The sequence below is a fragment of the Bos taurus genome, chromosome 28 (assembly GCF_002263795.3).
Source record: "Bos taurus isolate L1 Dominette 01449 registration number 42190680 breed Hereford chromosome 28, ARS-UCD2.0, whole genome shotgun sequence".
Classification (NCBI taxonomy): Eukaryota; Metazoa; Chordata; class Mammalia; order Artiodactyla; family Bovidae; genus Bos; species Bos taurus.
The window spans coordinates 45,917,666-45,940,150 of record NC_037355.1 but is presented as its reverse complement, the minus strand read 5'-3'; the positions used below and the strand labels follow the sequence as shown (position 1 = coordinate 45,940,150).

General features: G+C 42.1%; 1 long non-coding RNA gene across 3 annotated transcripts in view; it reads left to right on the top strand.

The window, feature by feature from the left end:
* The first annotated feature begins 1,822 nt into the window (after positions 1-1,822).
* The window catches only part of LOC101905670 (uncharacterized), a 39,190-nt gene continuing 18,527 nt past the window's right edge, over positions 1,823-22,485 (top strand). For all 3 annotated transcript variants that reach the window (XR_003033105.2, XR_003033104.2, XR_003033103.2), the window contains exon 1: positions 1,823-4,530. This is a non-coding gene — a long non-coding RNA (uncharacterized lncRNA). The remainder of the gene's footprint in view (positions 4,531-22,485) is intronic.

Here is a 22,485-nt window from a genome sequence, read left to right as displayed (position 1 = left end):
GGACATGAAGCTTATGGGTCTTTGAGTCAACTAGTGTTGCAATGTCAATAATCTCTCTTCTTGTGGTATTGAAAATACACAGAAAATCCTCCTTTTTTCCATCTTGACCTTTCATCTCATCGTAAAGAATAAATACACATTAACTGTAGAACAAACTAATTTGAAATGATGGCTTGTTTCTACCCAGAAAATCTGAATACAAAGGAACCAATGATAACTGCAACGATCAGGTGCCAAGCTTTTAAGAATATTTTAGGTTTGCAAATAATAACTAGTATGCTTGCAATTTCAACAATATATTTTTATTCTGATAAAGTATATACTTTTCCAGAAGGCTTCCAGTGTGGTTGTCTCATGCTGGAAGCCTGGGATGCTGAAATCAGGCTGCTTCCTGTCTGTCTTTACAGGACACTGGCCTGCATACTAAGAAATTCCTGGATCTCCCCTGGATCCTGACCATCATGTGCCCAGAGAAATTTGTAACATTGTTGTTTTGAAATATGTAATGACACACACCTTTCACTTTCCTGATGTGGGTGAAGTGTGGATCCCAGTGATGATTTCTTCTTCAAGAAATATACATCCTAGTTCCCATGTCCAACGATGAGAGACCCTGAATGTGTGTGACCTGTGCCTCCTGGGAGACCAGCCGTAAACTCATCTGAACCTGACCAAGTTCTGTCTACATGGTAGATTTAGACCTCTCTAAGTCCTGTCTACACTGATTATGTTTCTGAGACTGTGCGCTTTCTGCAGTGAGGACATTTAGGCCTGACCTTGTACTCTGTGCATTGGGACATGGGGACTCGGGTGGAGGCCTGGCCTGGCCTCTGTCTGGGAAACTCCGTGCCTGCGTCTGAACGTCAGCGCTCAGATGTCTGGGGTCTGGGGCTGAGGTGGGCTTCTCTGGGTGTCCGTGCTCTCCTCTGAGTGGGGTTCCATGTCCCTCCCGGGGGTCAGTGCTGCGGTCGTGCTCCTAGTCTGTCCCCCGCCAGGTTCATCTTCCTGGGGCTCCTGGAGACCCCTCAGGTGGGCTACCTGGTAATCATTCCAATTTTCCAGCACATTCAGGTTGAGTAGGGAAGCTGGTGCACCTGGTGAATTGATTCCAGGGCACAGGAATCAGGCAAAAAGTCAATGGGCAGCAGGTGAGGTTGCTGCTGTGCTCTCCTTCCGGTCGACTCTCTCCTCCGAAGAGAACAGAGCTGCTCCTCGTCTTTCAGTCCAGCTCTTCTGTGTTTTCTCAGCAACTCAGCAGGACAAGAAAGACAGAGCCTGCCAGAACCAAGGTAGTGTATTCACCTCTAGCATGAGCTTTCAAACCAGCAAAAAATCACACAGAACCAGAGTGAAAACAGGAGGGGGCCTGACTTCTCAGGGACAATTGTGGGGAGAGGAGATGGACCCTACATTTCTTTCTAGAGTCCCAGCAGGTCCCAGGGACCTGGCTTGTTTACACATTGGGGGCTTGCTGACCACAGCCATGGTGCCTGATCAAGGGGACATGTGACTCCAGGTGGGTGGTCTGGGGACTGTGTGAGTCTCACCCCATCTGCATGGGACAGGATCATGAGAGACCACACACACACATATACACAACTAAGAAAAAGGGATGAATACATGAGAACTTCACTTGTGTTTAGTAATTAATGCTTTACAGTATTCATTTTATACAGGCCTGTGCCTGTTTGCTTCTTTATCCCTGTGAGGTTCACCTTCCCTGGGGCTCCTAAAGACTCCTCAGGTGGCTGCTGCTGCTGCTAAGTCGCTTCAGTCGTGTCCGACTCTGTGCGACCCCAGAGATGGCAGCCCACCAGGCTCTCCCATCTGCCGGGGACCAGCCCCGGCTGATCCAGGGTATTCGAAGGAGAGACGGCGTAGGTGAAGATCAGGAAACAATTGCTTAATTAAATGTTAATTAAGGATATAAAGAGTAATAGAATGAGGATAGCTCTGTAAAATTCAGTGAAGAAAAGAGGCTGAAATAAGGATAGCTCAGTGAGGAAATTCAGTGGAGAAAAGAGGCTGAATAATTCAGCCAGAAGGTAAGAGAAAGAACGACATGGTGAGACCAAGTTTCGGTGAACAAGGCCCACACTTTATTTTCCAAAGTAGTTTTTATACCTTAAGTTATGCATAGAGGATAATGGGGGAAGGGGTAGAGTCATGCAGTAAGCCAGGCTTTCTTCCTGCAAACTTATCATATGCAAAAGTTTAGGTGATTTGCATCATCTTCTGGCCCAGAGGCCTTTTTCTCTAAAGGTGATTATTCTAAAGTCAGGCGCCAGCCTCCAAAAAGCATTAGATAAAGTTGCATTCCTACAGAGCAAAGGTGTGGTGGGCTATAACAAGAAAAAGAATTAACTCAAGGGTCCCAGGTTACAAACATTAAAGCTACTACTTACACCAATTATATTAATCAATACACTGCCAGGGACACAGCAGGTAAGGGATATGGAGACTTAGCAGCAAACATTGGCCCAACAAGTGAAAATCCCTTCACCAATACAATTTCTAATCAATCTTTTAACTGCTCAAAGGAATCTGTATTTAGACAGTTTAGAACATCTCATGCCTCTCACAGTTTGGAGGCTCTGAGCAATCACATGTGGCCGGAAAAACCTATTCAGGCAGGCTAGAGGACTTCCAAGGGAGTTTGTAGGTTGAAACACTGTCACACCCAGGAATTATTAACTGGAGCTGTAAGCTAACTCTTTTTTCAGAGAGGTAGTGGGGGACAGCCCCCCATAAAGTCAGAGGTATAGGTGAAAGCACAAAGCAGAAAGTAGGCAGACTGGTTTTGGGGGTAGATTGCTCGAGAATTTCCAGGGAGACTCCTGAGGCTTGATCCCGCCTTTGCGTATGCCAAGCCTCCTTCCTCATGACCTTTGCCAGGGGCGGAGCTCGCTCCCCGCATCTCCCCCTTTTTTATTTCTTAAAACAGCCAGATGCAGCTCAGTCGCGAGCTTTTGAATGTTCTGCCGAAGAATCCTGACAATACAAGGAAGAATGATTATGAGAAGCAAAATTAGAACTAAAGATATTAGACAGAATGTTTTTTCCAGAAGTAAAGTTAGAGAAGGTGTGAAATAAGTCATTAGCTGCTCCAGCGGTGGTAAAATCCAGTCGACAGTGTTCCAGGGTCTGTATTTGATTATGAAATTTCCCTAAGTCCAGGCCAATGTCAGAGCTGTTGCAAACACCTGAGATATGTTTTTTGATTTTTTCCCATTCATAATCTGTCTCGTTTACCTTTAAAGATGTCACGCATATCCACCGGTAATCAGCTTGGCAAGACAGAGCCATTTTCACTTTTAAAGCCTGTAACTCAGCCCCAATATGCATTATTGCCTCTTCTAAGGCGTCTACTCTCATCTCCAATTTTCTATCTATAACTTCCAGTGTTGCTAGACTTAAAGAGACATTTTTAGACATAGCATCAACATATTGGGCAGTATGCACTTGTTGAGTCAATGATATTGCTGCCACAGTAACAGAAGTAATTGCTGCTATTAAAGCTGATATTCCTAAAATAAGTACCCACAAATTGTCATGATCACATTAAATCTTGTAGTTGTTGTAACACAGCAAGACTATAGTTATATGAATAAGTGGTTACATCATAAGATAAGGTGGACATTGTAACACTACCAAAGAGCAAACATTATATTGAGGATTTAAACATGAGAGCATGCATTGTTCACAAGTCACTGCATTGGGTCCACCAGTGAAAGTCACACGTACATTAAGTTTTCCAGAATCATTGGTAAAGAGAAAAACATAAGGAGAGGGTAGATGAGCCAAAACAGAATAAGTAGAATTATTTTCTGGTTGGAGTTCGCACTGCAGCAGCCCCGTCAGTCTTGCCGGGATCTCGATGTTTATCTTGCCTCCCCTTCCAGCGGGCTCCTCTTTTGTGATAGAAGCAATGGGGGAACTGGATGTCTGGGGGTCTGCAACATGGCGAATCAACCTGTCTTGGATCTAAATTGGAGAATCTGCATCCTGTGGAAAAATACAAGCACATCCTCGACCGCTAGTTAATAAGGGGTCAGGACCTTCTCCCCATCCCTGGGATTCTCCAGGCAAGAACACTGGAGTGGGTTGCCATTTCCTTCTCCAATGCATGAAAGTGAAAAGTGAAAGTTAAGTCGCCCAGTCGTGTCTGACTCTTAGCGACCCCATGAACTGCAGCCCACCAGGCTCCTCCGTCCATGGGATTTTCCAGGCAAGAGTACTGGAGTGGGGTGCCATTGCCTTTTCCGCCTCAGGTGGCTACCTGGTAATTATTCCAATTTTCCAGGACAAGCATTGCGGCAAGGGAGGCAGGTTCACCTGGTGAATTGATTCCAGGGCACATGGATCAGACAAATGGCCAATGGGCAGCAGGTGAGGTTGCTGCTGTGCTCTCCTTCCAGTCGACTCTCCCTCCTCAGCAGAGACCAGACCTGGCCTTCGTCTCCCAGCCCTCTGGCGTGTTTTCTCAACACCTCAGTGGAACAAGAAAGGACTGAGCCTGCCAGAACTAAGGTAGTGTGTTCAACATTATCATGACAGCTGTAAAAACTGTTACTATCACACAGAACCAAAGGGAGGAGAGGACTTCTATGGGACAGTAAGCGGGGAGGAGACTGATCCTACACTTCTATCATCCCAGGGGGTTACAGGAAGCACCCATTTCCACCTTGGGGGCCTAACCAGCAGAGACATGGTGTCCTAACCAAGGGTCATGGGACCCCAGGTGCAGAGTCTGGGGATTGTGTGGGTCTCACCCCATCCGCCTGAGTCAGAATCCTGTGTACACAGAGACAGTGTATTCTTTGCCTGCCGTGTGTCTTGTCCCCTTGGAGATTCCCAACATCTGAATTGAGGGTGTTGCCCTGTTTAAACTGTGGTCCTTTTTGTTCTCTTCAGCTTGTCGCATTCACATGAGTTCAGGCACCTTTGTGTGGGTTGCTGCTCTGTGTTCTGCTGAGTGAAAACCTTTGGTGGTGTCATATTAATATCATAGCATATCACATGTCTAATTCATAGGGTCATGGCTGTCTGGTTTCCCTTAGACCAAGCTCAGGTAACTTAATTTGTAATTGAATTGTTATTTTATATTGGAGTAGAGTTGATTTCCGATGTTTTGTTTTAGGTGTACCTGAACTTGATTCAGTTATACATAGACATCTATTCTTTTTCTGTTTTGTTGTTGTTTTTTTTTTCCTCATACAGGGTATTACAGTTTGTTCAGGAGAGTTCCCTGTTGTATTCAGTAGGTCCTTTTTCATTATCAACTTGATATATATTAGTGTGTATATTTTCATCCCAAACTCTTAATTTATCCCTCCCTTCTAACTTTCTCACGATAATCAGAATTTGGTTTTCTCAGGCTGTTTCTGTTTTGTATATTAGTTCAGTGGTATGAATTTATAGATTCCACCTGTACGTGGTACCTTAGGATATTTGTATTTTTCTCTCTGACTTACCCCACTTGGTATGAAAATTTCTCAGTCCATCCATGGGGCTGCCAATATCATCATTTCATTCTCTTTAATGACTGAGTAGTATTCCAGTATATAGATATACCACATAGCCTTCATTTTTCTGTCAATGGACATTTTGGTGGATTCTATGTCTTGGCTGTTGTAAATAGTGCTAGCCTGAAAATTGGGGTGCACATGTCATTTTGAATGATGAATTTCTCCAGATCTAAACCTGGGAGTGGGATTGCAGGATCATATGATACCTGTATGTTTAGTGTTCAAAGAAACTCCATGCTGTTTTCAATAGTGGCTTCACCAGTTACATTCCCACCAAGATTGTGGGAGGATTCCCTTTTCTGTACATTCTCTGCAGTATTTATTCTTTGTAGAGCTTTTCAATGATGGCCATTGTGACCAGTGTGAGGTGATACCTCATTGTAATTTTGATTCATATTGATTTAATAATTACTGATGTGGAGTATCTTCCCATGTGCTTTTGTTATTTTACACTTTGTGAGTACAATTTATCACTTGATCTGTTTTCTTGAAAGTTGGCCCGGTTAGGAATTCTTTCCTGATGATTTACCCTGTGACATTTCTTGAGGGCAGGTATCATTTACAGCCCTGTCAGACTTTGGGCTATTGAGCACGTTTTTTGTGGTATTATTTTATTTATTTATTTTTAATATAAATTTATTTATTTTAATTGGAGGTTAATTACTTTACAATATTGTATTGGTTTTGCCATACATCAACATGAATCCGCCACGGGTGTACACGTGTTCCCCATCCTGAACCCCCCCTCCCTCCTCCCTCCCCATACCATCCCTCTGGGTCATCCCAGTGCACCAGCCCCAAGCATTCAGTATCATGCATCGAAGGTTGGACTGGCGATTCGTTTCATATATGATATTATACATGTTTCAATGCCATTCTCCCAAATCATCCCACCCTCTCCCTCTCCCACAGACTCCAAAAGACTGTTCTATGCATCTATGTCTCTTTTGCTGTCTCGCTTACAGGGTTATCGTTACCATCTTTCTAAATTCCATATATATGCGTTAGTATGCTGTATTGGTGTTTTTCTTTCTGGCTTACTTCACTCTGTATAATAGGCTCCAGTTTCATCCACCTCATTAGAACTGATTCAAGTGTATTCTTTTTAATGGCTGAGTAATACTCCATTGTGTATATGTACCACAGCTTTCTTATCCATTCATCTGCTGATGGACATCTAGGTTGCTTCCATGTCCTGGCTATTATGGTATTATTTTCATCTGAACCAGCTAATTGCCCTCTGCCCCCTTCAACTTTCTTCTTTGGTAACCATAAGTTTCTTTTTTAAGTCTCTGAGGCTAATTCTCTTGTAAAAAGTTCATTTGTATCCATTTTTAGATTCCACCAGAAATGATATCCTATGATACCTGTCTTTCCCTGTCTCACTTCACTTAGTATGATCATCTCTAGTTTCTTCCCTGTAACTGGAAATGGCATTATCTCATCCCTATTTATTTCTGAGTAATATTGCATTGTGTATGTGTGTGTGTATGTGTGTGTGTGTGTATATATATATATCACATCTTCTGTATCCATTCATCTGTTCTTGTACATTTAAGTTGCTTCCCTGTCTTTGCTATTGTACCTAGTGCTGCTATGATTGTTGGGATGCAGGTATTTTTTACAATTTTGGTCTTCTCTGGATCTGTGCCTAGGTATGGAATTGCTGGGTCACTTGGTACTTCTGTGTTTAGTTTTTTAAAGAACCTCCATAATGTTCTCCGTAGTGAATGTACCCATTTACATTCCCATCCATGGTGGGAGGGTTTTTTTCTCTCCACAGTTTCTGCAGAATTTATTGTTGTAGATTTTTTGAGATGCTCATTCTGATTGATGTGATATCTCACTGGACAATTGACTTCCCTTCCTCTAAGAACGAGTGATTTTAGAATCTTTTCCTCTACTTTATGGCCATCTCTATGCCTTCTGTGGAGTAAAGTGCATTTACATCTTTGGCCAATTTTTTATGGGATTGCTTTTTGATACTGAGTTTTACAAGTTGTTTTTATCTGTGGAGATAAATTCCCTGTGGCTTTGTTTGCATGAATTTTTTCCATTCTTGGTTGTCTTTTTTTCCCACTGATGGTGTCCTTTGTTTTGCAAATGCTTTTAATGTCTATTAGGTCCCATTTGTTTGTTTTTGTTTTTTATGTCCTGATTCTTAGAGGTGGGTCAAAAAAGATCTCGCTGCATTTTATGTCAAAGTGTGCTCTGCTTTTTTTCCTCAAGAGTTCCATTGTATCTGTTCTTTTATTTAGACATTTAATCTATTTGCAGTTTATTTTTGTGTATGGTGTTAGTGAGTAGTCTAATTTCATTCTCATATTCATCGCTAAGGAATCTGTCTGGCGTCCTCCCCGGTAGCTGCTCCCAGTTTCCATCCCCAACATCATTGTAGGAGGGTTCCCTTTGCTCTATACCCTCTCCAGTATTTATTGTTTGTAGAGTTTCTGCCTATGGCCATTGTGACTGGTGTAAGGTGATACCTTGTTGAAGTTTTGATTTGCATTTCTCTCATATTTAGTGATGTTGACATCTTTGCATATGAATTTTTTTTAAAAAAACAGTGTGAGTTAAACTTACTTATTCAAATTGGCTTCTTGAGTGACTTCCCTGTTTTAATATTTTTCCGATGACCTCCCCTAGGAGATTTCTTAAGGGCAGGTGTTTTTTTCCTTAAGCCCCTCAGGCCTTGTGAATGTTAAGTGCCCAGGAGCATTGATTTCCAAGTTGTTGTTATGGAAATGGCCACAAGGTGGCAGCATGTCTTTATGCCCAACTCTGGTTGCTGAGGGAACCAGCTGTTGCTGCTGCTAAGTCGCTTCAGTCGTGTCAGACTCTGTGCGACCCCATAGACGGCAGCCCACCAGACTCCGCCGTCCCTGGGATTCTTCGGGCAAGAACACTGGAGTGGGTTGCCATTTCCTTCTCCAGTGCATGAAAGTGAAAAGTGAAAGTGAAGTCGCACAGTCGTATTCGACTCTTCGCGACCCCGTGGACTGCAGCCTACCAGGCTCCTCCGTCCATGGGATTTTCCAGACAACAGTAATGGAGTGGGTTGCCATCGCCTTCTCCCGAAGGAACCAGAGCCTTGGGTAAAGTCTTGTTCCTGGATTGTCAGAGTGGAAAGTCCCAGAAGAAGCACTTAATGCTTGTGTCCCATTCCTTCTTCCTTCCTTACCCCTGTCCCCTGGACAAATCCCAATTCCTGCAACACCACTCTGGGAAGGGTGCTTTCATCCATAGGTGGGGTGACCCTAAGGAAGGAGGCTGAAGGTGGGAACCCCAACACCAGGAGACATTGAGCCCATGGGGCTTTTCAAAGCTCTTCCAGCCCAGAGGCTCCACATCCTTTGGGTGCAGTAGGCGTAGTGTTAGTGCAGGAGAACCCACCTGGATCTGGAGGTTGTGGGTTGCAGCAGAGGGGAACAGGCTCACCAGGGCCATGTGGCAGGGCTCATTGGCTGGCACACACTCCCCAGCCCCATCAGCCCCATGACAGTCCATCCTTGGGAAACGAGCCTGCCCAGGCTTCAGGGATGTGACAGCAGCCCAGGTCACCAAGGCCTGAGGGGAATAGAGTTGACATTCACTCTTTGTAATTTGTATTTTGTATTGGTGTATAGGTGACTTACGGTGTTGTAGGGTATGTTTATTTGTTTTTATTTTAGGTGGACAGCAACATGATTCACTTATGCATAGATGTGTACATGTGCTTTTTTGGTTTCTTTTCCCATTTAGTTTATTACGCAGTATTGATTAGGGGTCCTCCTTGTTTATTTATAAAGAGTAGTGTGTGTATGTTCATCAACACCTGCTCATTTCTTATTGCCCACCACCTTTCCCTTTTGGTAACCATAGGTGCTTTGCTATGCATGGGGCTATTTCTGTTTGGCAAAGAAGTTCATTTGTATCCATTGTTAGAATTCACCACTAAGTGATATCATATGATACTTGTCTTTGTCTCACTTCACTTACTATGATCGTCTCCACTCCCTTATTGCTGGATGTGGTATGATATCATCCTTTTATGGCTGAGTAATAATGCACTGTGTGCGTGTACCCCATCTTGTTTACCCATTCATCTGTCCTTATCCACTAAGGTTGCTTCCATGTCTTGACTGTTGTACATAGTGCTGCCATGAACGTTAGGGAGCACCTGTCTTTAAAATTATGGTTTTCTCTGGATCTATGCCCAGTAATGGAATTGCTGGTCCTATGGTGCTTCTCTGTTTAGTTTTTAATGAACCTTTGTCCTGTTCTCCTTTGTGATTTACTGACTTTCATTCCCACCAACAGGGAGGAGGGTTATTTTTTCTCCACACCCTCTCCAGAATTTATTGTTGTAGATTTTTTGATGCTGACCATTCTGACCTGTGTGAGGCGATACCACATTGTACAACTGATCCACAGTTCTCTAATACTTACAGATGCTAAGCATCTTTTCATGTCCTTCATGGCCACCTCTATGTCTTCTTTGGAGAAAAGTCCATTTAAATCTTGTGCCCCTGTTTGATTGGTTTGTTTCTTTGTTATTGAGGTGCATAAGCTATTTGTGCATCTTGGAGATAAATTCCTGAGGGTGTCTTCTTTTGCAAATATTACTTTCATTATGAGGGTTGTCTTTTTGTTGTGTTTATGGTTTTCTCTGCTGTTACAATGCTTTTAAGGGTAATTAGGTCCCATTTATTTGTTTTTATTTTATTTTTCATGATTCTAAGAGATGAGTCAGAAAAGGGCTTGCTGCATTTTATGTCAAAGTGTGTTCTGCTCTTTTCCTCAGGAGTTTCATTGTATCCATACTTTTATGGATTTCTGTCCTTACAGCAGAAAGTGAAGAACTAAAGAGCCTCTTGATGAAACTGAAAGAGGAGAGTGAAAAAGTTCACTTAAAGCTCAGAAAGCTAAGATTCAGAAAACTAAGATCGTAGCATCTGGTCCCATCACTCTATGGCAAATAGATGGGGAAACAGGGGAAACAGTGACAGACTTTATTTTTTGGGGCTCCAAAATCACTGCAGATGCTGACTGCAGCCATGAAATTAAAAGACGTGTACTCCTAGAAAAAAAGTTATGACCAACCTAGACAGCATATTAAAAAGCAGAGACATTACTTTGCCAACAAAGGTCCATCTAGTCAAAGCTATGGTTTTTCCAGTAGTCATGTATGGATGTGAGAGTTGGACTATAAAGAAAGCTGAGTGCTAAAGAATTGATGCTTTTGAACTGTGGTGTTGGAGAAGACTCTTGAGAGTCCCTTGGACTGCAAGGAGATCCAACCAGTCCATCCTAAAGGAAATCAGTCCTGAATATTCATTGGAAGGACTGATGTTGAAGCTGAAACTCCAGTACTTTGGCCACCTGATGCAAAGAACTGACTCATTTGAAAAGACCCTCATGCTGGAAAAGATTGAAGGTGGGAGGAGAAGGGGACAACAGAAGATGAAATGATTGCATGGCATCACCAACTCAATGGACATGAGTTTGAGTAAACTCCAGGAGTTGGTGATGGACAGGGAGGCCTGGCGTGCTTCAGTCCATGGGGTTGCAAAGAGCTGGATACAACTGAGCAACTGAACTGAACTGACTGATCCTTTTATTTAGGTCTTTAATCTATTTGGAGTTTATTTTTGTGTATGCATCAGGGAGTATTCCAATTGCATTCTCATTCTCATTTCTTTAAAAACCGGCACACTATTCTCCATAGTGGCTGTTACTAATTCACCTTTTCACTAATGTAGGAGGGTTCCCTTTTTCCCACACTCCTTCTAGCACTTACTGTTTGTTGACTTTTGGACAATGGTGATTGTGAATCATGTGAGGAAATACCTCATTGGAGTTTTATTTCCATTTCTCTAATATTTAGCGATGGTGACATCTTTTAATGTGATTTTTTTAAAGGGTATGAGTTAAACCTACCACCTGAAATTGGCCACCAATTTGACAGGTGAAATTGAACACCTGTCTTGTTTTGAATTCTTTTTCAATGACCACTCCTAAGACATTGCTCGAGTGTATGTGTGGGTTTTTTTGTATAGGTAATTACAGTGTTGCATAAGTTTTCTTGTGTTATACAGTAGATCCTGGTGACTTTATGAGTAGTAGTATATATAGTCTGAAGCAGCTTGTTTCTCCCTCACCCATAGTTTTCTATGTCAGTGAGCAGATGTTACTTTTCTAAGTCTGTGAGGCTGTGTCTCTTTAAGAAAAAAGTTCATTTTCATCCATTGTTAGATTACACCTAGAAGTGATATCATATGATGCTTGTCTGTCTCTGTCTCCATTACTTTACTTCGAATGATCATCTCAACTTTCTTTTCTGTGACTGGTCTTGGCATTATTTCCTACTTCCTTATGGTTGAGAAATATTGCATTGTGTATTTGTACCTGTACCTTTATCTGAAATTTATACAATTAGCTTGCTTCCCAGACTTGGCTGTTGCACCTTGTGGGCCAAGATTGCAGGGGTGTCTTTTACATTTTTAATGTTCTCTGGATTTATGCCCAGGCGTGGGATTGTTGGGTCCTAAGATACTTCTGTGTATTATTTTTCTTTTTTTTTTCTTCTGTGTATTATTTTTCAAATGACCCTCCATACTGTTCTCCCTACTGGATGAACCTATGTACATTGTGATCAACAGTGCAGGAGGGTTTCCTTGTCTATACACCCTCTCCAGCATGTATTCTTTTCTAAATAATTTTAATCATCTGTCTTTGGTTGCACTGGGCCTTGATCGCAGAAATCTAGCTTTCTCTATCTGCAGTGAGTGGGGGCTACTCTCTCGTTTCACTGTCCAGGCTTCTCATTGTGGTGGCTTTTGGTTGCAGAATGCAGGCTCTAGAGCACCAGGCTTCAGTAGTTGCGGTAGTTGTACCTTAAGGGCTCTAGAGCACAGGCTCAGTAGTTGTGGCACATGGGCTTTGTGGCCCTACACGTGGAATCTTCTGAGACCATGGTTCCAACCCGTGTCTCCTGCATTTGCAGGCGCATTCTTAACACTGCACCACCAGGGAAGTCCTAGCATTTATTCTTTAAAATGTTTTAAGACGACTGTTCTGACCAATGTGAGTGCTTAGCGCATTGGACTTTGATTTGTGTTTTTCTGATAATTAGTGATGCTGATCACATTTTCATGTGCCTAAGTGAATCTGTAGACCTTCCTCAGAGAAATAACCATTTCAGTCTTTGGCCCATTTTGTTCTTGGTTGTATGTATTGTTGATATTAAGTTGTGCAAGCTGTTTGTATGTTTTGGAGATGAATTCCTTGTGGGTATCTTGGCAAATATTTTTTCCTATTCTGACAATTGTCCTTGTCTTTCCTTGAGGGTTTGCTTTAGGCATGCAAATACTTTTAAGGTTAATTCAGTCCCACTTTGTGATTTATGGTTTCTCATTATTCTAAGAGGTGATTCCATAAAGAACTTGCTGTATTTTATGTCAAGTTGTGTCCTGTTTATATTTTCTCGAGAATTTCATAGTATCCATCATTACATTTAGATATTTATACCCTCTGGGGTTTATTTTGTGTTTGGTGTTAGGATGCTTTCTAATTTCATTCTCATTTTCATGGTTGAAGGAATCCTCACGGTGTCCTCCAGAGTGGCTGTTAACCCATTTACATCCCAAGCATCAGTAGAGGAGGGTTCCCTTGTCTGCACACCCTCTCCAGCATTTATTGTTTGTTGAGTGTTTGGCAATGGCCATTCCTACCAGTGTGATGTTGCCGGGGACCAGCCCCGGCTGATCCAGGGTATTCGAAGGAGAGACGGCGTAGGCGAAGATCAGGAAACAATTGCTTAATTAAACGTTAATTAAGGATATAAAGAGTAATAGAATGAGGATAGCTCAGTAGGAAAATTCAGTGGAGAAAAGAGGCTGAGATAAGGATAGCTCAGTGAGGAAATTCAGTGTAGAAAAGAGGCTGAATAATTCAGCCAGAAGGTAAGAGAAAGAACGACATGGTGAGACCAAGTTTCGGTGAACAAGGCCCGTACTTTATTTTCCAAAGTAGTTTTTATACCTTAAGTTATGCATAGAGGATAATGGGGGAAGGTGTAGAGTCAGGCAGCAAGCCAGGCTTTCTTCCTGCAAACTTAGCATATGCAAAAGTTAGGTGATTTGCATCATCTTCTGGCCCGGAGGCCTGTTAACATTTTAAGACCTTTTCTTCAGAAAACTTATTTTTCTCTAAAGGTGATTGGTCAGGAGCCACCCTCCAAAAGCATTAGATAAAGTTGCATTCCTACAGAGCAAAGGTGTGGTGGGCTATAACAAGAAAAAGAATTAACTCAAGGGTCCCAGGTTACAAACATTAAAGCTACTGCTTACACCAATTTAATCAATACACTGCCAGGGACACAGCAGGCAAGGGATATGGAAACTTAGCAGCAAACATTGGCCCAACAAGTGAAAATCCCTTCACCAATACAATTTCTAATCAATCTTTTAACTACTCAAAAGAATCTGTGTTTAGACAGTTTAGAACATCTCATGCCTCTCACAGTTGGGAGGCTCTGAACAATCACATGTGGCCGGAAAAACCTATTCAGGCAGGCTAGAGGATTTCCAAAGGAGTTTGTAGGTTAAACACTGTCACACCCAGGAATTATTAACTGGAGCTGTAAGCTAACTTTTTTCAGAGAGGTAGTGGGGGACAGCCCCCCGTAAAGTCAGAGGTGTAGGTGAAAGCACAAAGCAGAAAGTAGGCAGACTCTGGTTTTGAAGGTAGATTGCTCGAGAATTTCCAGGGAGACTCCTGAGGCTTGATCCCGCCTTTGCGTATGCCAAGCCTCCTTCCTCATGACCTTTGCCAGAGGCGGAGCTCGCTCCCCACAATGTGATACCTCATTGTATTTTAGAATTGCATTTCTCTACTGTTTAGTGATGTTGACATCTTTTCATGTGATTTTTTTTAATGTGTGACTTAAACTTACATCTTGAAATTGGCTTCTTTAATGCCTGCCTTGTTTTGGATTCTTTTTCGATGACCACTCTTAGGACCTTTCTGGAAGGCAGGTATTTTTTACTTACAGCCCCTGGTGTAAATAAATTGTGAATGTTAAATTTGCAGCAGCATAGCTCTTTATAGTGTTATTACAGACAATGTTCATGAGGCGGCAGCATTACTTCATGCCACTTTTTTTTTTTTTCCCTGTAAATTCTTTGTTATTTTCTGTTAGAATAGAGTGAATTTCTGATGTTGTGTTTGTTTCAGGTGTACAGGAACTTGATTCAGTTACACATAGACATTTATCTATTCCTTTTGGGTTCTTTTTTGCATATAGGTGATTACGGTGTGTTCAATAAACTTTCCTAAACTATCCGGTAGGTACTTTTATCATCTACTTGATACATAGTAATATGTATATGTTAATTCCAATCTCTTAATTTCTCCTGCCTGTACCTGGAGGCTGGGGGCTCTCCAGAGGGCAACAGGCACTCCAGGTCCGTTTTGGAGACACACTGCCTGCTGCATGCTCCCAGCTCCCTCAGCCCCAGGACACTCCAGAAAGAAAGAAAGTGAAGTCGCTCAGTTGTGTCCAACTCTTTGTGACTCCATGGACTGTAGGCTACCAGGCTCCTCCATCCATGGAATTTTCCATTCAAGAGTACTGGAGTGGGTTGTCATTTCCTTCTCCAAGGGATCTTCCCAACCAAGGGATCAAACCCAGGTCTCCTGCATTGTAGGCAGATACTTTACCATCTGAGCCACCACTTGGGAACCAGACCAGTCAGGCTCCAGGGATGTTACACCAGTAGGTCCTGAGGGGAATAGAATCAGAATTTCCTTTAGGTTTTTCTGTTTTCATCCCATCTTTTGAACTGGAGTGCACAGTGAATTACAACCTTGTGGGTGTTTTGATTTTTCCTTTTCTTTCTACTGCAAATTGTTTTGCATCTACGTAGGTGTATATGTGATTTGTTGGGGTTTTGTCCTTTATAGATTATTGCAGAGTGTGGAGTACGTTTCCTTGTGTTACACAGTGGGTCCTGGTCACTTGTTTTATCAACAGTTGTTGTTCAGTCGCTCAGTTGTGTCTGACTCTCTGCGACCCCATGGACTGCAGCATGCAGGCTTGCCTGTCCTTCAGTGTTTCCCGGAGTTTGCTCACACTCATGTCCGTTGAGTCAGTGATGTCATCCAACTATCTCATCTTCTACTGTCCCCTTCTCCTCCTGCCTTCAATCTTTCCCAGCATCAGGGTCTTCCCATCAGGTGACCAAAATATTGCAGGAAGGGGGACCCCTTCCAGGGCCTGAAAATGGGCTCTTGTCTAACACTCGGAAATGAATTTTCTGAGGAGACACATGACAAAGCAAGAGATTTTACTGGGAAGGGGCACCCGGCGGAGAGCTGTAGGATAAGGGAACCCAGGAGAACTGCTCTGCCACGTGGCTTACAGTCTCGGTTTTTATGGTGATGGGATTAGTTTCCAGGTTGTCTTTAGCCAAGTATTCTGACTCAGAGTCCTTCCTCGTGGTGCACACCTTGTTCAGCCAAGATGCCAGTGAGAAGGATTCTGGGAGGTGGTTGAACATGTGATGTCACTTTTTGATCTTTCCTGAGCTCTCCCTGTTGGTGGTGGCTTATTAGTTCCATGTTTTTTTACCAGGACCTCCTGTCGTAAAACAACTCATGCGAATAGTTACTATGGTGCCTGGCCAGGGTAGGTGGTTTCAGTCAGTGTGCTTCCCCTAACAAAAGTATTGGAGCTTCAGCTTCAATACCAGTCCTTCCAGTGAAATTTCAGGGTTGATTTCCTTTAGGATTGAGTGGTTTTATCTCCTTGCTGTCTGGGGACTTTCAAGAGTCTTTTTCAGCACCACAGTTTGAAGGCATCAGTTCTTTGGCACTCAGCCTTCTTCATGGTCCAACTCTCACATCCATACATGACTACTGGAAAAACAATAGCTATGACTAGATGGACCTTTGTTGACAAAGTAATGTCTTTGCTTTTTAATACGCTATGTAGGTTCGTCACTTATTTTCTTCCAAGGAGCAAGAAATTTATGGCTGCAGTCACTGTCTGAAGTGATTTTGGAGCCCAAAGAAATAAAGTCTGTCACTGTTTCCATTGTTTCCTCATCTATTTGCCGTGAGGTGATGGGACCGGATGCCATGATCTTAGTTTTTTCAGTGTTGAGTTTTAAGCCAGCTTTTGCATTCTCCTCTTTCCCCTTCATCAAGAGGCTCTTTAGTTCCTCTTCACTTTCTGCCGTAAGGGTGGTGTCATCAGCATATCTGAGGTTGTTGATTTTCTCCTGGCCTTTATTTTTTTTAATTGAAGGATAATTGCTTTACAGAATTTTGTGGTTTTCTGTCAAATATCAACAAGAATCAGCCATAGGTACACCCCTGTCCCCTCTCTCCTCAACCTCCCTCTCTATCCCACCCCTCTAGATTGTCACAGAGCCCCTGTTTGAGTTCCCTGAGTCATACAGCAATTCCCATTGGCTATCTATTTTACGTATGGTATTGTAAGTTTCCATGTTACTCTCTCCATACGTCTCACCCTCTCCCTCCTCCCCTCCCCCCATATCCATAGGTCTGTTCTCTGTGTCTGTTTCTCCATTGCTGCCCTGAAAATAAATTCATCAGTGCCATCTTTCTAGATTGCATATATATGCATCAGTATACGATATTTATATTTCTCTTTCTGACTGACTTTACATAATAGGCTCTACGTTCATCCACCTCATTAGAACTGACTCAAATTCGTTCCTTTTTATGGCCGAGTAGTATTCCATTATATATATATACACCATAGCTTCTTTATCCATTCATTTGTCAATGGACATGTAGGTTACTTCCATGTTCTAACTATTGTAAATAGTGCAGTGAACATTGGGGTACATGTGTCTTTTTCAGTTTTGGTTTCCTCAGGGTATATTTCTAGGAGTGGGATTGCTAAGTCATATGGTGGTTATATTCCTAGCTTTTTAAAGAATCTCCATACTGTCTTCCATAGTGGCTATATCAATTTACATTCCCACCAGTAGCGCAAGAGTGTTCCCTTTCCTGCACACCCTCTCCAGCATTTATTGTTTGTAGACTTTTTGATGATGGCCTTTCTGACTTGTATAAGGTGATATCTTATTGAAGTTTTGATTTGCATTTCTCAAATAATGAGTGATGTTGAGCATTGTTTCATGTGTTTATTAGCCATCTGTATGTCTTCTTCAGAGAAATGTCTTTTTAGGTCTTTTCCCCACTTTTTGATTGGGTTGTTTGTTTTTCTGGTATTGAATTGTATGAGCTGCTTGTATAATTTTGGAATTTAATTCTTTGTCAGTTGTTTCATTTGCTATTATTTTCTCCCATTCTGAGAGTTGTCTTTTCCTTTGTTTATGGTTTCCTTTGCTGTACAAAAGCTTTTAAGTTTAATTAGGTCCCACTTGTTTATTCTGGTTTTTATTTCCATTACTCCAGGAGGTGGGTCATAGAAGATCTTGCTTTGATTTATGTCATTGAGTGTTCTGCCTGTGTTTTCCTCTAAGAGTTTTATAGTTTCTGGTCTTATATTTAGGTCTTTAATCCATTTTGAGTTTATCTTTGTGTATGATGTTAGGAAGTGTTCTAATTTCATTCTTTTGCACGTAGCTGTCCAGTTTTCCCAGCACCACTATTGAAGAGGCTGTCTTTGCCCCATTGTGTATTCTTGCCTCCTTTGTCAAAAATAAGGTACCCCATGTGAGTGGGTTTATCTATGGGCTCTCTATCTTGTTCCATTGGTCTATATTTCTGATTTTGTCCCAGCAATCTTGATTTCAGCTTGTGCTTTATCCAGCCTGGCATTTCATGTGATGTACGGTGCATATAAGTTAAAGAAGCAGGGTGACTATATACAGCTGACATAATCCTTTCCCAATTTGGAACCAGTCAGTCTGTTGTTCCATGTCCGGCTCTAACTGTTGGAGGCAGGTAAGGTGGTCTGGTATTCCCATCACTTTAAGAATTTTCCACAGTTTGTTGTGATCTACACAGTCAAAGGCTTTACCGTAGTCAATAAAGCAGAAGTAGATGGTTTTCTGGGATTCTCTTGCCTATCCTTTGATCCATCGGATGTTGACAATTTGATCTCTGGTTCCTCTGCCTTTTCTAAATCCAGCATGTACATCAGGAAGTTCTTGGTTCACGTATCATTGAAGCCTAGCTTGAGGATTTTGAGCATTACCTTGCTAGCATGTGAAATGAGTGCAACTGTGTGGTAGTTTGAACACTCTTTGGCATTGCCGTTCTTTGCACTGGAATGAAAACTGACCTTTTCCAGTCCTGTGGCCACTGCTGAGTTTTCCAAATTTGCTGGCATATTGAGTGAAGCACTTTCACATTATTTTTTAGGATTTGAAATAGCTTATCTGGAATTCCATCACCTCCACTAGCTTTGTTCGTATTGATGCTTCCTAAGGCACACTTGACTTTGCACTCCATGATGTCTGGCTCTAGGTGAGTGATCACGCCATCGTGGCTATCTGGGTCATAAAGACCATCTTTGTATAGTTCTTCTGTGTATTCTTGCCACTTCTTCTTAATATCTTCTGCCTCTGTTAGGTCCATACCATTCCTGTCCTTTATTGTGCCCATCTTTGCATGAAATGTTCCCTTGGTATCTCTGACTTTCTTGCAGAGGTCTCATCTTTCCTATTGTTTTCCTCTATTTCTTAAACATTGTTTACTTAAGAAGGCTTAGTCCTTGTGGATTATTTATTACAGTGACAGATTTCTATGTATATGTTAGAGATAAGTATTTCTGTGTACTTGTGCTGAAAGAAAGGAAGGGAAGCAAGAGATAATCCTTGTGGATTACCTAATACAGATACAGATTTCTGTGAGTATGTTAGAAGTACAGATTTCAGAGCATATCTGGAAGGGAGGAAGGAGATAATGATCTTGGATTATCTATTACAGATAGAGATTTCTCTGTACATGTTAGAGATACAAATTTCTGTGTATATTTGAAGGAAGGAAGGAAAGAAAGATAATCCTTATGAATTATCTATTACAGATCCAGATTTCTGTGTCTATGATAGCTCTGATGTCATAATTCATCCTTGCTCTTTCACTTTTTCTTGGAGACTTCTGTTTGTGTTTGAATTCTCAGAGTCACTTTTTGTGTTGTAAATTTGTTCCTTTGTATCTTTTTTTTTTTTTTTTGTCTACAAGGGAGAGCATATGCTATTTTCTTTCTCTGCCTGGCTGACTTCACTTAGTCTGTAATACTTCAAGGTCCATCCTTGTGACTTTTAGTGGCTTAGTTTCATAATTTCAATAGCCTTTTTTCATGGCTGAATGAGAGTCCATTGTATATATGTACCACATCTTCTTCAACCTTTAATGTGTCAAAAGACATTTTGCTGGTTCTGTGTCTTAGCTCTTGTAACTAGTGCTGCAGTGAACGCTGGGTGCACGTGTTTTTTTTTAATGATGGTTTTCTTGGATGTAGGCCTAGATGGGGGTATGTCAGATTCTAGGCTTAGTTTTTTTGAAGATCTTTTTCTAGCATGTGGAGGCTGTACTTTCCAGGGCTTTGGCAATCTCCATTCCCACTGACTATATCAGTAAGTTCCATCACTATCTGGCTCCCACATTTAATGTTTGCAGACTTGTGACGACAGCCATTCTGATAGGTTGGATTTGATTTCTTGTTGTCATTTTGATTCACATTTCTCCTATAATAATTAGGGATGCTGAGTATCTTGTCCTGTGGTCGTCTGGGTTGTTTTTTTCTTTCCTAAGAGGGTGTGAGGCAAATTCATTTTTGAAATTGGCTTCTTGAAAGTTGACTGTGCTTGGAATTTATTTCTGCAGTACCTGCCGCAGGACCTTTCCTGAGGGCAGCTGTCATTTACAGCCCCACAGGCCTTTTGAATTGGAGGTGCCAGTAAGCACTGGTGAGCAAGTTGTAGTTCCAGGAAATGTCCACAAGGTGGCAGCACTTCTCCGTGCCCAACTCTGGTTCCACCTGCAACCAGAGCCTAGGGAAAGATGGTTTCCTGGGCTGTGGATTAGAGTGAAATGTGAACAAACACCCAAGGACTTGTGTCTCACTACTTATTACCCCTAAAACTCCACCCCTGCCCTCCAGACTCCTACCCTGGGTCCCTGCTCCCTGTTGAGCTATCTAGGAGGCTGCACTCTCAAGGAGGAGGCTTGAACTGGGAATACCAGTACCACAATACCTGAAGGCTAGGTTACTTTTCCAAGGTTCGAGGCTAGAGGTACTCGCCATCCTTTGGGTGCATTTGGGACTCTGGTCCCAGCCAGAGCAAACTAGACAGTACAGGTTTAAGAGGGGACTCAATGAAAGACACCCTGCCTAGCTCTCTCAACCCAACTCCAGGCCAGTCATTGAACCCAAGCCTGCTCAGGCTCCAGGAATGGGACCGCACCCTAAGTCAGGGACGTCAGGGGGAGTATATCAGTCATTGAATTTTTTTTCTTTTTCTTTAATCTCATGCCAGTGCTATGTTGGAGTATAGTTGATATGCAGTTTGTTGCTTATCTCAGTATATTGCTGCCTGATTTAATATGACATATACATATAGCATCTCTCTTTTTTTTTTGATTCTTTTACCACAGAGTAATTGGCAAAGGTCTAGTAGAGTTTGCTGGGCTGAACATCAGGTCTTTGTGAAGTATCTATTAGAGATACAGATTTCTGTGTATATGTTAAAGATACAGATTTTGGTATATATGTTAGACATACAGATTTTTGTTAATATGTGTAGGAAGGAAGCAAGGAAGAAGATAATCCTTGCAGATTATCTATTACAGATGTAGATTTCTGTGTGTATGTTCAGTTGCTCAGTCGTGTCCGACTCTTTGCAACCCCATGAATCGCAGCACGCCAGGCCTCCCTGTCCATCACCAGCTCCTGGAGTTTACCCAAACTCATGTCCATCGAGTTAGTGATGCCATCCAGCGATTTCCTCTCTGTCGTCCCCTTCTCCTCCTGCCCCCAATCCCTCCCAGCATCAGGGTCTTTTCCAATGAGTCAGCTCTTCACATGAGGTGGCCAAAGTATTGGAGTTGTGTATATGTTAGTGATACACATTTCTGTGTATTTTTCAGAGATTCCGATATTTCTGTATTTGTGGGAGGAAAGTTAAAAAAAAGGTGAAAGTATTAGTCACTCAGTCATGTTTGACTCTCTGCCTGTCCATGGAATTCTCCAGGCAAGAATACTGGAGTGGGTAGACATTTCCTTCTCTGGGTATCTTCCTGACCCAGGGATTGAACCCAGGTCCCGTGCATTGCAGGCAGATTCTTCACTGTTTGAGCCACTGGGAAACCCATTTGTGGGAGGAAGGGGCAAAGAAAGAAGAAAGGAGGGAATCCTTTTGGATTATCTATTTTAGATACTGATTTCTGTGTATATGTTAGTCCCGTCCTCCTAATTCATCCTTGGTCTTTGAACTTTTTTGGAATCCTCTGTGTTTGAATTCTGAGAGTCTCTTTTTGTGTTCCTCTATTTTTTCTTTTAATTTTTCCTGGAATTCACAGCATATGCTATTTTCTTACTCTGTCTGCCTGACTTTATTTAGTGTATGATCCTCCAAGGTCCATCCTTGTGGTGACCAATGGAATAATTTCATAATTTCAGTGGTGGTTTTTCAAGGCTGAGTAACGATCCATTGTATATGTGTACCACACCTTCTTTAAGCTTTAATGTGTCAGTAGACATTTTCCTGGGTCTGTGTTTTGGCTACCATAAGTAGTGCTGCAGTGAACATTGGGGTGTATGTGTGTTTTGGAATGATGGTTTTTCTTGGGATACAGGCCCACATGTGGGAATGTCAGATCCTAGGCTTAGCTGTCTAGAAAGGTTTTTCTCTGTCATGGGGAGGCTGTCCTTTCTAGCAGATATTGTTGATGTCCATTCCCATGTACTGTGTAGGGGGGTTCTCTCTCCTCCTGACTCACTCCAGCATTACTTTTTGTGATGTAAGAATTG